Below are 21,289 nucleotides of genomic sequence, written 5' to 3' on the forward strand. Positions count from 1 at the left end.
CAGAGGTTACACTGCGCATGTTCTTCTATGACTTGCTCTTGGGAGCCCGCAACATCTCCCCAGCGCTTTACCCTTCTCCGTGTCATCGGTTTGGAACCACAAAAGGCATTCTAGCAAATGTAAACAACCTAATCACTCCTCTATCCCCTATTAGTTCCCAGGCAGGGTTTTATTTCTGCTCTGTAGAGAAGGCTGCGTTGAATATTTTTGAATTCGTGAAACTATTTATTTATGACAAGTTCCTTAAAAGGGATTGTTGGATATAATATACCTATTTCTTACAATGTTTGCTATACACTGCAAAACAGTCTTCCAGAAAGATTGAACTAATTTAAACTCCTATCAGTGGTTGTCCTTAAGAACCCTAAGTTTTGGCAATGTTTCCAAATTTCATTTAATATCCAAAATGACAAAGCGGAAGCATTACAGATTCCAGTCATTCAAAAGATGAGGCTCTTTTGAATAACGTTCACCCATTGTTTTGAGAATGCAGATGGAACGGGCGAATTCCTAGGAAAAAAAAAACTTGCCAAAACTTATTTGAGAAGAAATAGAATATCTGAATAGGCCTGCCTCTGTTAAGTAAATTAAATCTATATTTCAAACCTTCCTACAAAAATACCTCCAGCCTTCAAAGGGCTTCAAAATGCATTCTGCCAAACACCGAAGAAAGAAATAACACTAACCTTACACACACAAATTCTTCTAATTTATTTTTAAGTCCAGCATAACATTGACACCAACACCTCACAAGGACAAGCAAAGGGAAGAACATCACAGGCCAGTCTGTTTTGGACATAAAGATGAAGGTGCAGGCACTGTTAATACCACAGCTGTTTGTGGCCAGTTACCTCCGGAACTGAGAAAACGCTACATTTTAGTCAGAGGTCAATGAAAATGAAGATGTACTATCTCTGAAGTCTATTCACGGACCGCTGGGGGATTTGTGGCCTCCATGTCAAAATTCCTGGGCTGAAAAAACAAACTAGTGCTGGAGGCAGCATAGCCACTGGGAAACCAGAGCTCAGGCCACATGGCAATCCCAGCAGGTCCGATGTTGGTGGGGGGCCTCTGGGCTGGGACGCCACAAGCCTTCAAACACTCCTTCCGTTGATTTCTTTTAAGGGGACTGACTCCTCTTGATTCTGCATTTCACACATTTCTTTGTTCTCCTTCCAATGGGATTTCACTTTGCTTAACAGAGAGGACTTCACTGAACATTTCAGTGCCTTTATTCCTCCCCGTGAATTCCCACGATAACTGGGCAGAACTGGCAAGTCAAGCAAATCATTCCTTTGATGACACCCCAGCTCTTTGACTACACGTTTGTAAACAGAACGTTTTAAGCCAACATGGACTTTTGTGGTCAGAACTCTACACAAAGCCCACTTGGCTCCAGACCAAGCGCTCATGACACCCTCTGGAAGGTCACCTGAGAGAAACATGATAGGACCAGGGTGTGCTCTGGCTCCAGCTCACACACCTGGCAAAGCCTGAGCCAGCACTGAGGACCGCTTAAGCCCCTTGCGAAAGCGCAATGACCAAGTTTTCTGGATACCTTCCTGAACACTTTCCTAGAGGGAAGAGAACTGATGGAATTCAGTAACTGCGTTTTTACCACTTCTTTTTAATTCCTCTCTATGGAAAAAAGGTAATATTTTGTGCTGACCGGTTTGGCTCAGTGGATAGAGCGTCCGCCTGCGGACTGAAGGGTCCCAGGTTCGATTCCGGTCAAGGGCATGTACCTTGGTTGCGGGCACATCCCCTATAGAGGGTGTGCAGGAGGCAGCTGATCGATGTTTCTCTCTCATTGATGTTTCTAACTCTCTATCCCTCTCCCTTCCTCTCTGTAAAAAAAAAAAAAATCAATAAAATATATTTAAAAAAGGTAATATTTTATTTTATTTTATTTATTTATTTTTTTTAAATAAATCTTTATTCAGATTATTACAATTATTTCTCCTTTTTTCCCCCATAGTTCCCCTCCAGCCATTTCCCACCCCACCTTCTGCCCTTACCTACCCCCCACTGTCCTCATCCATAGGTGTATGATTTTTGTCCAGTCTCTTTATGAACCCCCCCATACCCCTTTCCCCCTGAGAATTATCAGTCCACTCCCTTTCTATGCCCCTGATTCTATTGTATTCACCATATTATTCTGTTCCTCAAGTTTTTAATTCACTTGATTTTTAGGTTCACTTGTTGATAGATATGTATTTGTTGTTCATAATTTTTATCTTTCCTTTTTTCTTCTTCCTCTTCTTTAAGAATGCCTTTCAGCATTTCATATAATACTGGTTTGGTGGTGATGAACTCCTTTAGCTTTTTCTTGTCTGTGAAACTCTTTATCTGCCCTTCAATTCTGAATGATAGCTTTGCTGGGTAGAGTAATCTTGGTTGTAGGTTCTTGCTATTCATCACTTTGAAAATTTCTTGCCACTCCCGTCTGGCCTGCATAGTTTCTGTTGAAAAGTCAGCTGACAGTCGTATGGGTGCTCCCTTGTAGGTAACTAACTGTTTTTCTCTTGCTGCTTTTAATATTCTCTCTTTGTCTTTTGCTCTTGGCATTTTAATTATGATGTGTCTTGGTGTAGTCCTCTTTGGATTCCTTTTGTTTGGGGTTCTGTGGGCTTCCTGGACTTGTAAGTCTATTTCTTTCACCAGGTGGGGGAAGTTTTCGGTCATTATTTCTTCAAATAGGTTTTCAGTATTTTGCTCTCTCTCTTCTTCTGGCACCCCCATAATTCTGATGTTGGTACGCTTGAAGTTGTCCCAGAGTCTTCTTACATTATCTTCAACTTTTTGGATTTTTTTTTTTGCTTTTTGCTTTTTCGGTTGAGTGTTTTTTGCTTCTTTGTATTTCAATTCTTTGACTTGATTTTTGTGTTCCCCTTGTCTGTTTTTGGGTCTCTGTATAATATTTTTTATTTCAGTCAGTGTATGTTTAATTTCTAGTTGGTCCTTTTTCATCTCTTCGAGGGTCTCGTTATATTTATCGGCCTTTTCTAGGATATTCTTAAAAAGCCTTATAACCGTGGTTTTGAATTCTATATCCAGTCGTTTGTTTTCCTCCATTTCTTTCGTTTGTGATCTGATTCTTAGACGCCGCATTTTCACTGCTTCCCTGAGTTGTTAGATTTGTGTGCTAGGTTTCCAATTTGGCCCAGTGGGTCTGCCTCCCCAGTTAACCTGAGGTGGACACTCTTGGTGCACACCTTTGTGGACTGTGTGTACAGCCTTGTTGTAATTAAGTCTTTATTGTTGTTGGTATCACTGGGAAGAATTGACCTCCAGGCCAGTTGGCTGTAAGGATCAGCTGTGTCTATGCTGGGAGAAGTCCGGTGCTGGAGACAGCCTTATAGGATTAGACTTGCCAAATTGCAATAGCCTCTGTGCTCAGCTTGGATGGGGTGGAGTCTCAGTCTTGGCTTCCCATCAGCCTTGCCCTTGCTAGCACATGTGTGCCTTCAGTCCTCTGCCTTCCCGGCTCCCGATTCTCCGCCCGAGAGTCCAGACTCCCCCCACAAGAGCGTGGGTCTCCGGGGGCTCGCCTGGAACTGGGGTTCACTGCAGTCAGAACTGGGGCTCACTTCAGTCAGAACTGGTGTTCAGTGCCGTCAGGAGCCTCTCACTCCCTTCCGCTAGGGAAAGCCTGTGGCAGCCTCCCGCAGCCTTTGTGCGCACTGGCGCGAGCGGACTTTCAGTCTTCCGCCTTCCCCGGCTCCCGAGTCTCCGCCCGAGAGTCCAGACTCCCCCCACAAGAGCGTGGGTCCCCGGGGGCTCGCCTGGAACTGGGGTTCACTGCAGTCAGAACTGGGGCTCACTTCAGTCAGAACTGGGGTTTTGTGCCGTCAGGAGCCTCTCACTCCCTTCCGCTAGGGAAAGCCTGTGGCAGCCTCCCGCAGCCTTTGTGCGCACTGGCGCGAGCGGACTTTCAGTCTTCCGCCTTCCCCGGCTCCCGAGTCTCCGCCCGAGAGTCCAGACTCCCCCCACAAGAGCGTGGGTCCCCGGGGGCTCGCCTGGAACTGGGGTTCACTGCAGTCAGAACTGGGGCTCACTTCAGTCAGAACTGGGGTTTTGTGCCGTCAGGAGCCTCTCACTCCCTTCCGCTAGGGAAAGCCTGTGGCAGCCTCCCGCAGCCTTTGTGCGCACTGGCGCGAGCGGACTTTCAGTCTTCCGCCTTCCCCGGCTCCCGAGTCTCCGCCCGAGAGTCCAGACTCCCCCCACAAGAGCGTGGGTCCCCAGGGGCTCGCCCGGAATAGGTGTTCAGTGCAGTCAGAACTGGGGTTCAATGCGGTCGGGGGCTCCCTTCCCCCTTCCGCCAGAGAAAGCCAGCCAGGCACTCCGCCGCCCTTCCTCTCTGCGCGCACCAAGACCCTTTGCCGTACCTCCAATTCTCTGTGAGCTTTTCTCCTTCCTTCTAGTTGTAGAATTTTCACTCAGTCAGCTTTCCTGCGGTTCTGGATGGTGTCCGTTCTGTCTTTTAGTTGTAGTTTTGAAATTGTTGTGCGAGGCAGCAGTTTAGGTGTTTACCTATGCCGCCATCTTGGTTTCTCCAAGGTAATATTTTAAAAAATGTATCTTAATACTCAATTAAAAGAAATGTATCTTAATACTCAAAAGTCCAGAATTAACATTTAAAATTATGAAATATTTAAACATACAGAGAAGTACAGAGAATAAATATAACAAACAACTATATGTTAGGCTACTCAGTGACTCAGATCTAGCATATCTTAACATTTGGCTGTATCTGTCTCCAGAAAATAGTTCATAAAAGGACAAAACATTAAAAACACAACTGAAGCTACCTGTGTACCCTTCCCTGATCCTATTCTCTTTCCTCCCTTTCTAGAAATAATTACTAGTGTGAACTTACCATTCTTAAGGATGTTTTTTATAGCTTTATAACATATGCATATATCCATGTACTATATAGGAACTGTTTTTGCAAGTTTTCAAACTTTGTATGTATGCTATCCCACTGTATGTGTTATTATTGAACCTGCTTTTTGTGGTTCAACATTACATTTTTCCATTTTAGGCATATTCACAGATGTGACTCTAGTTTATTCCTTTTACTGGTTATAAATGATTTCATTGTTTAAACATGCCTCAATTTGTTTATCTAGGGTTTTGTTTTTATAAGACCTCTTTTAACTAGATCTCATCTCAGTTCCTAAAGTGAGTATATATACCTAAAGAGAGTCAAATTCACCTATAAGAATTGGTTTTCTTTTATTTCTTGCAGTCCCTAGAAAAAGAGCACCAAGTTTAAGGGAGAATAAGTGCTGTTAGGTTGAAGCTTCTAAGTTCAATCCTCAGCAGGTGGAAGCAGCAGTGTCTTTTTTTACTAGAATAGTGCTAAGGTACCGTTAAGCATTTTTTTCCTGGCTGTGAAAACAGCCAAATGTGACTCTTTGGCCATCAGAGGTGATCTACAAGCCACTAAACTCTTGAGACAAACTCCTGTCAGACTAAAATAGTTTAAGTGGAGTATGTGTTTGCCACTAATAACTATGACCAATACAATGGGACCCAAACATCCTTAAGAGCCTTGTTAGCACCATTTTCTTCTTAAAAACATCTCTTTTAAAATATCTACAGTGGGATTTATTTGATGAACTGCATTAAGCCTTCAGAACATCTGCTGCAACTCAGGTAGAGAGAGGCAAGTGTTCGCATAATATGTAAGTCTGTAGTCAAAAAAGGTATTTCAACTCAAATATGCCCATGTAGTACCTGGAGGAGTTTCTGTGTAGACCAGGCGTCCTCAAACTACAGCCCGCGGGCCACATGCAGCCCGCCGAGGACATGTATCCGGCCCGCCGGGTGCCGCTGCCTGTCCTGCTTAGCAGCCGACTCGTCCCGGGCCCGCAGTGCGCATAGGAATTTGTTCATAGTTTTTTTTTTTAAACTATAGTCCGGCCCTCCAACAGTCTGAGGGACAGTGAACTGGCCCCCTGTTTAAAAAGTTTGAGGACCCCTGGTGTAGACTGACATCAGTGCTCGATGCTTTACAGGGTAATTTACTAGTGAACTCAGTTCTCTTTTGCTCAACAACATCTCATTTCCACTACATAACAGTTGGTCCAGTTCTGCTAGCCAAGGCCTGCCTTACATTATATTATGTCCTACTTTGTAGGTACCACATAAAATTACATTATAAAAGGCCTCTTGGATCAGTTGGTTCAAATGAATAGCTGGTTTCATTAACGTTCCAGGAGCAAGGGAAGCAAGTACCTACAATAATTCTCAGACCAATAAATTTGATTTTCTAAGTATTCTCCATAAAAGAGCAGCAGATGAGTCCAAAAATTTGTTCAAAAATGCCCAAATAAGTGTTCCCTCAGTGGACAGTCCCAGCAACTCCAACCATAGCCAGATGATGGGAAGAAGAAGCACATTTCAATCTGTGGGAATAAAGGTTGGCATTGAAAAAAATATGTCCTTCTTTCACGAGGGACAGCAGGTGAAGGCTCACAATTTCCGCTCCTTGGTAGTCTGTCGCATTTTGTGCAGAAGTGCTGTGGCCCCCAATCATGTTGAGGGGGTGCAAGAAAAGTATTCTGAGGATTAAGAAGTTCAAAGAACCAGTGACAGAATTCTTCTCCTAATCAATAAAAATCAACTATTCCAGCTTAAAATTAAAAAAAAGTTTTTATTAATTTCAGAGAGAGAAAGGGAGAGGGAGATAGAAACATCCATCGGCTGCCTCCCGCGTGCCCTCTACTGGGGATCCAGCCTGCAACCCATGCATGTGCCTTGACCGGGAATCGAACTGGCGACCTCCTGGTGCATGGGAGGACGCTCAACCAACTGAGCCACAGAAGCCGGGCTATTCCAGCTTTTTAAAATCTTCTTTCTCCTGCTGTTGAAAGAGTCTAATGTCCTCAGAGGTCTTAACTGGCTCGGGGGTTTCCTTCAATTTCAGATGTAAGTGCTTTTTTCCAGTAACCCTTTGCATGCTGGATTAAGATTGTTTTTCAGGAGCTGGAGGTATAATAACCCCTTGTGATGACAAGCACTTAAATATGACATCTTGGTAGACCTTTGTGCATCTCAGGAGTTCTTCTACAGTTGACTGTACGTGAATATCGCACGAATGGCATCTTGGCGGTCCTCAGTCTGCACCAGGCAGTTGGTGATGGTGTCGCATAAGGGCCATGATCTCATCATTATTCATGATCTCATCGTTATCCATGATCTCATCGTTATCCATGACCTCATCGTTATCCATGACCTCATCGTTATCCATGACCTCATCGTCATCCATGATCTCATCATCATCCAGAAGGCCGAGCAGGTTAGGACCTGGGCAGCTGAGCCCGGACAACTTGATTCCCAGGAAGGGGGAAGAGGATGATGACAATAATGTCGCTCCTGTTGGTCTATGGGGCCAGCACCTCAGCAACAGGCACTGGAAGTGCCTTTCGGGTCCCCCCCAAAGCGCCTCGGGTATTCCAAACGCTTGGGCAGAATTAATCGCCAATGAGGTCAATCTGTTGTTCAGGGCAGAGCCGCGTCTCACGGATCTCACTTTAGGGGGGCACCACGTTTACACTGGGAACATCCACCTTCCACAAGGCAGCTGGTTGCGGAAAACTAAAAACATCTTAAAACTCTGCTTTTACTTAGTTACACACCTGGACAGAGTGTGTAAGTGATGAGTGAAGCCTACCACTTCTTCCAGAATTCTAGAGAGAAAAGCTACTGGATTCTTGACCTTTCCTATAAACTTCCAGTTCTCTCATATTTACTATTCAGGTGAATATGGAAGAGGCTGAGGAGTTACTAGCGAGACTCGAGGAAACAGCGTTTGTTATATAAACAACAGAACGTGAGTTGTAAGGAGACGTGGCCTGTCATCTCGGGTAAGCCCTAGAATTTATCCCGCCGAGCAGGCTGCCTCTGGCAGAAGTAGAAAGGAGCATCTTTTGGGAAAATATGGTTGTGCCTTTCAAGATGCAAATCTCAAAGGGCTTATAAAATCTTCCAAAATAGTTGCTAAGTTTCCTTTTGATAGAGTCAGGCAGGCTGGGTTTAACTCTTGCCTGTACTACTCGGTAGGTATTCCTGTATCACACAGCCAAGTTACCTACCCTCGCTGAGAGCCAGTGTCCACAGATGTGAGACAGGAATGATAACACCTCCAGCGGGAGGTTGTTGGAGGATGACCCGAGATGCACACGTAAGTGCTCGGCGTATGGTAGCCACAAAATAAATGGTAGCTTCCACGGTGCTCTGCAAACCTTCTTCTTAAAGGACTGCACACGAGCACCTGAAATACGTGGCTGGCCAGGCCTCATTCATTTGTGCATACCAAGCGCCTGGTACAGGTGAAGAGCATGTGGTGGGTGCTCAATAAATATTTGCTGAATCAATGAGTTAAAGATAATGTTAACATGAACACATGGTTATTAAATACTTATATAATGCATATGTATTATATTATTTAATTATCATAATAATCTTCTGAGGTATTTACTCCTATAAAATCAAGGCTCAGCCCTGGCCGGGTGGCTCAGTTGGTTGAGTGCCATCCAATACACTGAAGGGTTGCTGGTTCGATTCTGGGTCAGGGCATATGCCCAGGTTGTGGGCTCAATCCCAAGTTGGGGGCCTGCAAGAGGCAGCCAATCGATGTTTCGCTCTCACATTGATATTTCTCTCTCTCTCTCTCTCCCTAAAAGTCAATAAAAAAAAATCTTAAAAACTATAAACTAAAATCAAGGCTCGGGGAGATTAAGTAACTTGTCAAAGTTCACACAACTCATCAGTGATGGGCCTGGAATTGAAACCCAAGCCTGTGCCCTTGCCCTTGAGCATTATCCTCTACTTACTGCCTCCAGCTCAGGCAGTGCAGGAAGCTGTCGAGAGCAGGTGGCCTTTGAGCTGGATCTTAGAGGATGACGAGGAATCCATGAGGCACATAAAGGAAAAGTCATCCCGGGAAGAAGAACTAGTACATGACCAGTGGAGTGAAAAAGCAGAGCCTCTTTGGGCTCAGCAAGCCGTCCGTCCATTACAGCAGGAAAGGAGATGCCCGGAGAAGAGGCTGTACAGGTAGTCCAGGGCCAGGCCCTGAAGGGCTGCAGCTGTGAAATGTCATGTTTTTATCTCGGGTCCCATGGGCAACCATTGAAAAACAGCGTGATCAGGCAGCAACAGGATCAGAGCGGTGCGTTAGAAACGTACACCCAGCAGCCTCACCACGGAAGAGCTGGAATGAGAGCCCCGACAGGAGGTAGGAAGATAGGAAAGAATGTAAGCAATGTGCCCCGTCGTTCTTTCCCATCTCTGAGACCCTGGTCACCTCTACGGTATTTGCTAAGGGACGTCTTCATAGGAGGGGCAAACAGAACTGCGTTCTCTATACAAACCGGCGACACCACCTGGATGAGGGTTTCCTTCTCAGAAAAGTTACACCCGGCTTATTTAACGGGTGGCGAAAGAACTCCAGCTACCAGTGAATGAGCTCGGCCCTTCCCTACCATTTGAATGAGCTCGGCCCTTCCCTACCATTTCAGGTCGCAGACGCACCTCTTCCCCCCCCCTCCCCCCCCCCCCCCCCCCCCCCCCCCGAGCCCAGGCCCTCTCTGTGGAGCTGGGACTTCAGCACATTTATTTCTGTTCTAGTGATATTCGATTCCTTTGTTCTCTTAGCCTTCATCAAGATAGTCACTATTTTTACACTATTGTATAACTACGGGAGCCTATATTTTAAACTCAAATGCTTATTTATCTTATCTTGTACCTCGGTGTTAGCTTTCTGCAGAAGAAATTCTCAGCCCCGATTTTAAGCCTGAAAAAGATATACTATACAGAATCTGTTTGGGTTCGTTCCTAAAAAAAAAAAAGAGTGGAGGAAGCCACCATAGCTTTTATCTTTCGGAGCCCCCACCCCCACCCCTGCAAAATGCAGAGTAAGTCTGCCCTGCCAGATTGCAAAATGTCTTCATCTTCTCTTCTGCTTAAATCATGACCCAAAAGTTACTTCTGAGGGAGGGCTGGTACTATATTAAGCTTAGCACTGCTTCCCATTAGGGAGGCTGATCAAAATTTAAGGAGAGAATACGTCCAGAATAGACCCACACGTATGCAGTCAATTGATTTTTAATAAGGTTCAAAGGCAATACAACAGAGAAAAATGGTCTTTTCAATAACGGATGTGGACTCAACTGGACATCCATATGTAAACAAATAAACCTCCATTTCTGGTCTTCAAAACACATCTTTAACATCTCACACCCATCAGGATAGTTACTATCAAAAAGACAGAAAATGCCAAGTATTGGTGAGGAGTGGAGACGCTAGCACCCTGTGGACCTGGTGGGAATAGAAAATGAGGTGACTGCGTGGAACACAGTGTGGCTGCTCCTCAGAAAGTTAAACCCAGAGTTACCATCTGATGCAGCAATTCCACTCCTGGGTACCCGCCCAACAGAACTGAAAGGAGGGACTCAAACACTCTCTGTACATCCATGTTCACAGCATTATTCACAATGGCTCAACATGCAAGTAATCCAAGTGTCCACTGAGGGATGGACAAGTATGCAAATAGTGGTATATTTTATAAACCACACATATAAAAACACATAATATGTAAAATATTTATGTATTATAATGTATATACTATATATACACACACAAAATGTAATATTATTCAGCCTTAAAAAGGAGAGAAACTCTGACATCGATTAACCTTGAGGATATTACACTAAGTGAAATAAGCCAATCATAAAAATACTAATACTCGCCCTGGCTGGTTTGGCTCAGTAGATAGAGCGTCAGCCTGTGGACTGAAGGGTCTCGGGTTCGATTCTGGTCAGGGGCACATGCCTGGGTTGCGGGCTCGGTCCAGCGTGCAGGAGGCAACCAATGAATGATTTCAATGGTTCCCTTTCATCATTGATGTTTCTATCTCTCTCTTTCTCTCCCTTCCTCTCTGAAACAAATAAAAATATATTAAAAAAAATACAAATACTGTATGATTCTGCTGATATGGGATACCAGGGTGTTCAAAATCAGAGAGAGAAAGAATAGTAGTTGCCAGGGGCTGAGGGTTAGGGGGAAGGGGGAATGGGGAGTTATTATTTAACGGGTACGGAGTTTCCGTTTCACAAGATGAAAAAAGTATTGGAGATGGATGGTGGTGATAGCTGCTCAATCTGAATGTACTTAAAACCCCTGAATTGTGCCCTTGAAAATGGTTTAAAAATGGGGGGAAAAACATTGCCAAGGGAATGAAAAGACAAACCACAAGACTGCGAGAAAATACTTGCAAAAATCCAACAAAGTACTGTGGTATCTAGAATATATAAACAACCTTCAAACTAAATAATAAGATGTGAAACCATCCAGCTTTTAAAAAAACAGGCAACAATCTGAACAGACATTTCACCAAAGAACTTACATGGCAGGCGACATAAAAAAGCATCTCAGTGCTCTCGGTTGTTAGGGAAATACAAATTTAAACCATAACAAGATAACCACTAGATACCCATCAGAATGGCTCAAATAAGAAACTGACAGTGCCAAGAACGGACAAGGATGCAGAGCGACTAGAACTGTCATACACTGCTGGTGGAAATGCACAATGGTACCACCACTTTGGAAAACGACTTGCGGTTTTTTTTTTTTTTATAAAGTGAAAACATTCACTTGCAAACTGTAGTCCATCCCTACAGTTGAATAGTACTCAGCAACAGCAACACACGGCTGACGCATACAACCCCCGGCTGAATTTTGAAAGTATTATACTAAGTAAAAGAACCCAAACTCGAACGCTACACCCTGCGTGATAATGATGCCGTTGTAACAACCTGGCTATTGTTTAACAGAAAAGAAGGAGAGGGAAGACTACATATAGGCAGGCCATTTCTATAGCTTTGCCAACAAGCTGCATTTGACATTTTCCAAGTGTGTTCCTCACTGATCAATGGGGAGAGAGACTGGACAAAGGCCGTTTAGAAGCATGCCCAGTGAGGTCTGAGAGACGTGGAAAAGGTGCCTGCCTGTCTGCCAGTCACACCTGGGAACAAATTAGTGGCCAGGATGAGTGTGGCCAGGATGAGTGTACAAAATCTAAATATATACCCTTCTGGACAAAGGAGCCACTCTCTGTCTAGGCTCCAGAGCGCCCGTGGTTCCTGTGGAGGCACGCTCCCCTCTGCCCCCTCGGCGCACGGCCATGGTGGACTCCACACGTGGACTCATGCACTTCAGTTTAGATGCCGAACGACACCCGGCTGCCACATGGAACGGAAGCGCTGGCCCCCGGCCTTGTTTCTGGCTCCGCTGGAACCCCAGCTGCACCTTGTCCAGCACTGGCTTAAGGGGCAGGGGACTCGGAAACCTGAACAATGTAACTCCACGGCAATAAGATCTTTATCCACATCCCATCCTGCCGTGCAAATCTTAGAACACTCGTTTTCTGAAGATAGTGCAAGAACCTCACTCCCACAAGCTACCGGGGAGTTGGATTCTCTGGTAACAAGTCCATTGAGACGACATTCTGTAAAAGGCAGAAAATGACGGAGAAAAGAACAGACCAGTCATTGTTGGGGGCTGAGTGGAGAGGGACGGTAACAGCAAAGGGCACAGGTCATACTCTCTCCATTGATGGTGCTGTGTGAGTTTGTCCAAACACCACAGAACGCTGCAACCTCGGGTAACACCAAAAATAATAATTTTTATTGCATTTAACTTTACCTGAATTTAAACGACTTCAAGTTCAAGGAGAGAAGTCAGGCCTGTGGTAGTGAATCAGGGTACACGGTAGAGCGGAAAAATTAATGCTCCCCAGTAAGTGCTTATACACTTGACAGAGTCCACAGCTACTCTCACATTATACACTTGTGTGATGACTGCTATGAAATGTATTTGTTCTAACCAGAACAAAAATGAACACTTCGAGCCATTTCCTCCAAATGGGGGAAGGAAATAGGGCTCTGACTGAAGTCGATGGAACTAAAGTCACTGTGTCTGACCTGCACAGGAGTGAGCCAAGTACTTAGAACAAGTTTATGAGATGCTAAGCACGAAAGCTAAATCTTGATCAGAATGCAGAGGGAGAGCTTACATACGATTTAAAGTACAGTACGAATCGTTATTGGAATTCTGACTTCTCTCTGGTACTGAAAGGCTACACTTATTCAAGCCCTGTTGAGAAGGTGGAGCAGTTTGTTCTTCAAGATACCCTGAAACTTGGGAAGAGGAGGTTAAATACAGGTTTTGAAAGGTAAGAATAGTATTAGTCATCAAATGTTGAGCCAGCTCTCTTCAATTCTGAAAGTGCTTCAAGTACCGGGATTTTAAAAACATTTTGGCAAATAGCCTTCACACAAATTATAATTACAAAGAGACCTTTCAGTTTTTATCTTGAAGCAGCTACTCAGAATCAAAATGAGCTATTACTTAGGTGATTACATAACCCTCAGCATCCATACAGAACACTGTTTATTAGGCTCTGGTTTCCCAGAACTATGCCACCAGTGTTTTCAGCCTCGATCCCAAATAGAAAACTGTCCACATCCCAACCCAGCGCTACAAGCAGTGCCCCAGTCTTTGCTTCATTATGTGATGTTATTTCAAGGCCATAAAGGCAAATATTTGCTTAACTTTATTTTAAATAAAGCACTGAATATGCATTCTCATTTAAAAAAAAATCAGAAAATGTAAGTTAAAAGATTAAAGGAAAGAAAACCATTTAAAGAAAGTAGATTTAAAAAAATTTTTTAGAATATGTTTTTATTGATTTGAGAGAGAGGGAGGGAGGGAGGGAGGGAGAGAGAGGGGGGAGGGAGGGGGGGGGGAGATAGAGAGAGAGAGAGAGAGAGAGAGAGAGAGAGAGAGAGAGAAAGGGAGAGAAAGAAACATCTATCAGCTGCCTTCTACATGCCCACTACCTGCATGTGCCCTGAAGAGGAATCAAACCAGTGACCTCTTGGTACATGGGACAATGCTCAACCAACTGAGCCACACCAGCCAGGGCAAAGAAAGTACATTTTAAAAAGAAAGGTAATTAAAAACACTGAACTTTAAATGTCTGATAAACCAAGATTTAAGATCTGGAAAGTAAGTTCCAGGGTATATATCATACCTTCAACATTATCCAAGAGAATCCTTATATTCCTTTTTTTTTTTAAGTAGCTATATGCTGCCGATCTTGGCACCATACATTACTGCCAAAGGGAGTGAGAAAACAAATGTAAATCTAGAATCATTTGTGGCCAGAGTGTTTTTTGACCTCTGCCAGTTCCTGGCTGAAAGGACCCAGTGAACCCACTAGCACTGCCATATATCCCTGCTCCCAGCCCCCAACATCATTAAAAGAGAAAAGGCCACCTACCTCACTTCTGGGTATATATCCAAAGGAAATGAAATAATTATCATGGAGAGACATCTGCACCCCCAGGGTCATTACAATATTATTTACAACTAGAGGCCCGGTACAAAATCTGGGCCCTCGGGGGGAGGGAGTCCCTCAGCCTGGCCTGCGCCCTCTCACAGTCCGGGACCCCTTGGGGGATGTCTGACTGCCAGCTTAGGCCCGCTCCCCTCCCTGATGGGGAGCGGGCCTAAGCCATCAGTCGGACATCCTTAGCACTGCCGCGGAGGCAGGAGAGGCTCCCGCCACCGCCTCTGTGCTCGCCAGCTGTGAGCCCGGCTTCTGGCTGAGCGATGCTCCCCCTGTGGGAGCACAATGACCACCAGGGGCAGCTCCTGCATTGAGCATCTGCCCCCTGGTGGTCAGTGCGCATCATAGCGACCAGTCGTTCCGCCATTCAGTCCATTTGCATATTAGCCTTTTATTACACAGGATAGCCAAGACATGGAAACAACCTAAGTGTCCATCGATGGTTGAATGAATAAAGAAGATGTGAGATATGTATAATGGAATATTATTCAGCCATAAAAAGAAGGAAAGCCAGCCATTTGTGACAACATGAATGGATCTTGAAGGCATTATGCTAAATAAAGTAAGTCAGACAGAGAAAGATAAATTCTGTACTATCTCACTTATATGGGAAATCTGAAAAACCACAAGTTCATAGAAAAAGAGATCAGATTTGTGGTTGCCAGAGGCAGGAGGTGGGAGGGGGGAATTGAGTGGAGGTGGTCAGAAGGTACCCGATACAAACTTGCAGTTATAAGATAAATAAGCATTGGGGATGTAACGCACACATGATGACTATAGCTAACAATACTGTATAGTATATTTAAACGTTGCTAAGAGAGTAAATCCTGAAAGTTCTTAGGAGAACAATTTTTTTGTAACTATGAAGTGATGGGTGTTCACTAAACTTCCTGTGGTTATCATTTCACAACAGAGACACATTTCAAGCCATATGCTGTAATTTTTAAACAGTGCAGTACATAAATTATATGTCAATAAAACTAGAAGAAAGATAAACAAACGCATACCTCACAATTAAACTGGAAGCGGTGTGGTCCCTCCTGAAAACCAAGTCCTGCCATTTCAAATGGGGTTTCTCTACAACCAGGGACACTCCAGGCAAGTACAGCGTCGGTAAATTTCTGAGGCCCTCAGCCTGCTCCCGGGGCCGCAGAGTCTGGAACCAGTCTTTTCCAGTCACTGGCCAGTGAACCCAGTCTATGGTCAGGAGTGCTGAATCCAAAGATAAGCTCCTTTGAGTTTGCCCCGTGAAGACATGTCTACTCACTTAAGTGAATTCTTTCTTTATTGAGTAATAAAATGAAAGATAAGACACGGGTTTAAACATGCTTGCCAATCAAACAGAATATGAGATTAAAAATGCATTTAAATCAGGATACTCATGAATTCTGATCCAAAATTTTGGTGTTAAGAGCAATACTCATGAATGTATTCGTTTAAGATTGGTTAAATAACAGATACCACTGACGCCCTACTGAGCTACATGATTTCAGATGGAATTCATCATCATCTTTCTCTTTTTAGGGGACAATCAGGATTCTCAAAGCACTAACTCAATTTGACTTTCACACGGGTCATGAGCACAATGTCGAAATAAACCTTTACAACGATAACTTTCCAACGCCAGCCTTCCCTAGCACACTCACTTTAGACAGGTCTAAAAGTTAACCAGGTGCCTTCTCCTAGGAAGATGGAGTGAGACATATGTGTTCCTATCCTCCCCATTAAGTTCAACTAAAACATTGTTTATCCAGCACATGTTTGGAGGAGATTCTGAGAGGTGGAGAGAAGGCAGACTAGCTGGGGACTGTGAGATCTGAAAAACATGGTGGTTGGTAATCCTGGGTTTTTGTTCTGCCTCGTGTATCCCAGATTTAGAGCTGAAGAGGCTGGATATAGAGAAAAACCAATAGTTGCGGACAAAGAGCCTCCTCAAAAGCCTATGCTTTGTAACCAAAAAACTAGTAAAAAGACAATCAAGCAAGACAAAACTTTCAGACAGTAACTGCCCTCCTGCAGCCTAACACCACACACACACACACACACACACACACACACTATGGCCCCATCCCCAACCATATGACCATATCAGGGTGTAAGGAGGCACCCACTAGCCCTGTTGGGGTAGTGTCAGAGAAGATGTCAGAAGAGTCAGGGCTTTTATCACTGCCTAGTAGTAATGACACCACTCCCACTGCAGTTTATTATTTCTTTTTAAATATATTTTTTATTGATTTCAGAGAGGAAGGGAGAGGAAGAGGGAGAGAAACATCAACGATGATGGAGAATCATTGATTGGCTGCCTCCTGCACGCCCCGCACTGGGGACCTAGCCTGCAACCCAGGCATGTGCCCCAACTGGGAATCAAACCATGTCCTCCTGGTTCATAGGTCGACACTGAACCACTGAGCCATGCCGGCCGGACCCCGGTTTAGAAGAGACCATGTGGGAGCTCTGCACTCGCTCCCTTGCCCTGCAGTGACTCTGAAGAGTCCAGGTGGAATCCTAGACTTCTCCCTCTATCTGGCAGTAACAAGACAGTACTGCGCCTTCTCTCCTGGATCAGTGTCAGAGAAAACCAACGAAAACAGTAGGTTTAAATAAGATGCAGAGTTTCCATTGTTCAGGTTTCAATTGTAATCCAATTGCTCTTCAAAGAATCTGAAAATCTCAAACCAAATAAAAGACAATGGATAGATGCCAACACCAAGAGGATGGAGATGTTGCACTCATCTGACAAAGATTTTAAAGCAGCTATGATAAAAGCAATTAGGAACATAATTAAATGAAGAAAATAGAAGGCCCCCCGCAAAGAAATGCAAAGAATGAAGAAAAACTAAATATAATATTTAGAACTAGAAAGTACAAAAACTGAAATAAAAAGCTATGTGGATGAGCTTAATAGCAGAATGGAGGGGACTAGGAACAAATGAATGAACTTGAAGACAGAATAATAGAAATTACCTAATCTGAATCAACAGAGAGAAAAGAAATTAGAAAAAAAAAATGAGTACTGATAAACTTGTGGGACTATAACACAGGACCTAATAATTGTGTCCTCATAGTCCCAGAAGAAGAAGAGAAAGGGCAATATTTGAAAATTACTTCAGGAAATGATGGCTGAAAACTTCCCAAATCTGGCAAGAGATATAACCCTGCAAATTCAAGAAGCTGAGTGAGCCACAAACAGGATAGACACAAAGAAATCCATGCCAAAATATATCATAACTAAACTTCAGAAAACTAAGGATAGTAATGTCACTTGGGAAGTCAGTTTGGTGGTTTCTTACGAAACTAAAAATATTTTTACCATACAATACAGCAACGGTGCTCCTTGGTTTTTACCCACATGAGTTAAAAAAATGTACGTTTACAGAAAAACCTGCATACAACTATTTATAGCAGCTCTATTCATAATTGCTAAAACTTGGAAGCAATCCGGATGTCCTTCACAAGTGACTGGTGCATCCAGACCAGAGAATATTATTCAACACTAAAAAGCAATGAGCTATTAAGCCACGAAAAGATAAGAGGGAAATTCAATGCATATTAGTAAGTAAAAACAAAGCCAATCTGAAAAGGCCACATACTTTATAATTCCAGCCATGTGACATTCTGGAAAAGGCAGAACTATGGAGACAGTTGAAAAGATCAGGGTTGCCAGGGGTTGGGGAAGGGAGGGAGGGACGCATAAGCAGAAGACAGAGGATTTTCAGGGCAGTGAAACTATGTGTATGATACTATAATAATGGATACATGTCATCACACATTTGTCAAGCCCACAGAATGCACAGCACCAAGAGTGAACCCTTATGTAAAATGTGGACTCTGGGCGATAATGATGTACCCACCGTGGGTTCACTGACTACAATAAAGGTAACAGTCTGGGGCAGGATATGAATGGCATTGCTAGTGGGGTAGTCAACATTATATGGGAACTGTACGTTCTGTTCCATTTTGCTGTGACCCTAAAACTGCTCTGAAAAATAAGGTCTATTAAAAAAATACAATGACCTGAGCAAAAATGAAAATACAACACACCAATACGTCTAGGCTAGGACACTGCAAAAGCAGTGCTAAGAGAAAAATTTGTAGCACTAAATGAACACATTGGGAAAGAGGAAAAGTCTCAAATCAACAGTCTAAGCTCTTCTCCAAGAACCTAGAAGAGCAAAATAAACCCAAATCAAGCAGGAGGAAGGAACTAATAAAAGAACACAGATAAAGGAAGCTGAAAACATAAAAGCAATGGAGAAAAATCAATGAAACATAGAGCTGGTTCTTTGTAAAGAACAAGAAAATGGAGAAACCTCTAACAAGACTGACAAAAAAATAAGATGAAAAAAAGACACTAACTAACAATATCAGGAATAAAACAGGGGATTATCACTTCATACCTTGCAGGCATGGAAAGGTAACAAAGGAATAGTACTGTGAGCAATTACTAGTACAAATATACACACATATTTGACAACTTAGATGAAATTGGTAAAATCTTAAAAAACAAAAACGTAACAACTTACCCAATATGAAAGAGATATTCTGAATAGCTCTCTAACTATTAAGAAAACTGAATTTGTAGTTAAAAACTCCCCCAAATAGATATTTCCAGGCCCAGATGATTTCGCTAAAGAATTAACACCAATCCTACCTTATGTAATAAAAGGCTGATATGCAAATTGTCCCTTCGGGTGGGAGTTCAACTGACCAGGGGGTAGTTCGACCGACTGGGAGTTCGACCGCTCGCTATGATGTGTGCTGACCACCAGGGGCGGTGCGGAACATGGCAGGCGTCAGCGATGTGGCGCTGGCAGCGGGTGGCAGTGGAGGTGCTGCCGGCCCCGATGGACCCCAATGAGAGCGGGACTGCAGTGGGATAGTGGAGCAGGTGAGCGGGCAGTGCCAGGCCAAGGTGGGATGCCAGGTGGGGCTGCAGGGCTGCGAGGCTGGGGGTGCGAGCTGGGGCTGCGAGCTGGGGCCCGATCTCTGCAGGCCACCCCGAGGGACCCCACCCGTGCATGAATTTTGTGCACCGAGCCTCTAGTTCTACATAATCTCATCTAGAAAAGAGTAGAGAGAACACTTCCCCATTTACTTTATGAAGCTGATATTAAACCAAATAAAGACAATTAAAAAAAACCAAAAAAACAACAACTACAGAACAATATCACTCATGAATACAGGTATAAAAATACTTAACAAAATATTAACAAGTAGTATTCACCAATATATAAAAAGATTTATATACCACACCATGAAGCTTACTTTAGGGATGCAAGTCTGGTTCAATATTAAAAAATTCATCAATGTAATCTACCATATTAACAGACTAAAAGTAAAAACTCATATGATCATATGAACTGATGCAGAAAAAGCATATGACGAAATTCAACAGCCATTCTTAATAATAACTCTCAGAATTTAGGGGAACTTCTTCAGCTTGATAAAGACATCTACAAAAAACCCCACACATGACATTATATTTAATGGTAAAAGACTTACTGGGAACAAGACAAACATGTCCATTCTCACCATTCCTATTTAATATACTTCTAGAAGTTCTAGTCAATGCAATAAAGCAAGAAAAAGAAATAAAAGGCATACAAAGCAGAAATGACGAAATAGAAGTGTTGTGTTGTTATTTGATGACATCTTTATCTATTATATTTCTAAACAGTATACTATAGTTTTACATACTGAACACGTTTGAACACTAAAATTAAAAATATAATAAAATCACTTATAAAAAACACTTAGATGAAAATCTAACAAAACATTAACAGAATATGTGTGCTAAAAACTATACTAACCCTGATGAAAGAATCAAAGAACATCTAAAATGGAACTCCCATTTGACCCAGTGATCCCACTTCTAGGAATATATCCCCAAGAAACTAGAAACACCAATCAGAAAGGATATATGCACCTCTATGTTCATAGCAGCACAATTTACCATAGCTAAGATTTGGAAACAGCCTAAAGTGCCCATCAGCAGATGAGTGGATCAAAAAACTGTGGTACATCTACACAATGGAATACTATTCTGCAGTAAAAAAGAAGGAATTCTTACCACTTGCAACAACATGGATGGAACTGGAGAGCATTATGCTAAGTGAAATAAGCCAGTCAGAGAAAGATAAACATCACATGATCTCACTCATTTGTGGAATATAATGAACAACATAAACTGATGAACAAAAACAGATCCAGAGGCAGAGAAGCATCGATCAGACCGTCAAACCTCAGAGGGAAGGTAGGGGAGGGTGGGGGTCAGGGGGAGAGATCAACCAAGGGACTTGTATGCATGCATATAAAGCTTAACCAATGGACACAGACACCAGGGGGGTGAAGGCATGAGTGTGTGTGTGTGTGTGGGGGGGGACAATGGGGGGATAAGGACACATATGTAATACCTTAATCAATAAAGAAAAAAAAAGACTATCTAAATAAATGGATAGAAATACTGTATTCATGGATTGAAGACTCAGCATAGTAAAGATGTAAATTCTCCCCAAACTGATAATCAGGATTAATTCAATTCCTATAAAAATTTCAGCAAGATTTTTGTAAATATAGACAAGATTATTGTAACATTTATATAAAAGACAATAATAGAACAGCTAAAACAATTTTGAAAAAGAACAAAAGTTGGAGGAATCAATCTATACTATTTTAAGACTTAATATTTAGTTACAATCCAGGGGTCCTCAAACTACGGCCCGCTGGCCACATGCGGCCCGCCAAGGACATTGATCCCGCCCGCCGAATGCCGCTGCCTGTCCTGCTTAGCAGCCGACTCGTCCCGGGGCCCGCAGTGCGCATAGGAATTTGTTCATAGTTTTTTTTTTTAAACTATAGTCCAGCCCT

General features: G+C 43.2%; 1 protein-coding gene and 1 pseudogene across 3 annotated transcripts in view; both read right to left on the reverse strand.

Annotated features, from left to right (window-relative positions):
• The window catches only part of CTDSPL (CTD small phosphatase like), a 111,557-nt gene that overhangs the window by 83,485 nt on the left and 6,783 nt on the right, over window positions 1–21,289 (reverse strand). The gene's annotated exons all lie outside the window — the stretch shown is intronic.
• Window positions 5,968–7,276, reverse strand: LOC308250636 (uncharacterized protein C3orf38 homolog; annotated as a pseudogene). The gene is made up of 2 exons: window positions 6,844–7,276; window positions 5,968–6,613 (listed from the first exon to the last, which is right to left on the reverse strand). The product of its transcript is annotated as an uncharacterized protein C3orf38 homolog (transcript).

The sequence above is a fragment of the Plecotus auritus genome (genome assembly GCF_963455305.1).
Source record: "Plecotus auritus genome assembly, chromosome: 6".
In the NCBI taxonomy this organism is placed as follows: domain Eukaryota; kingdom Metazoa; phylum Chordata; class Mammalia; order Chiroptera; family Vespertilionidae; genus Plecotus; species Plecotus auritus.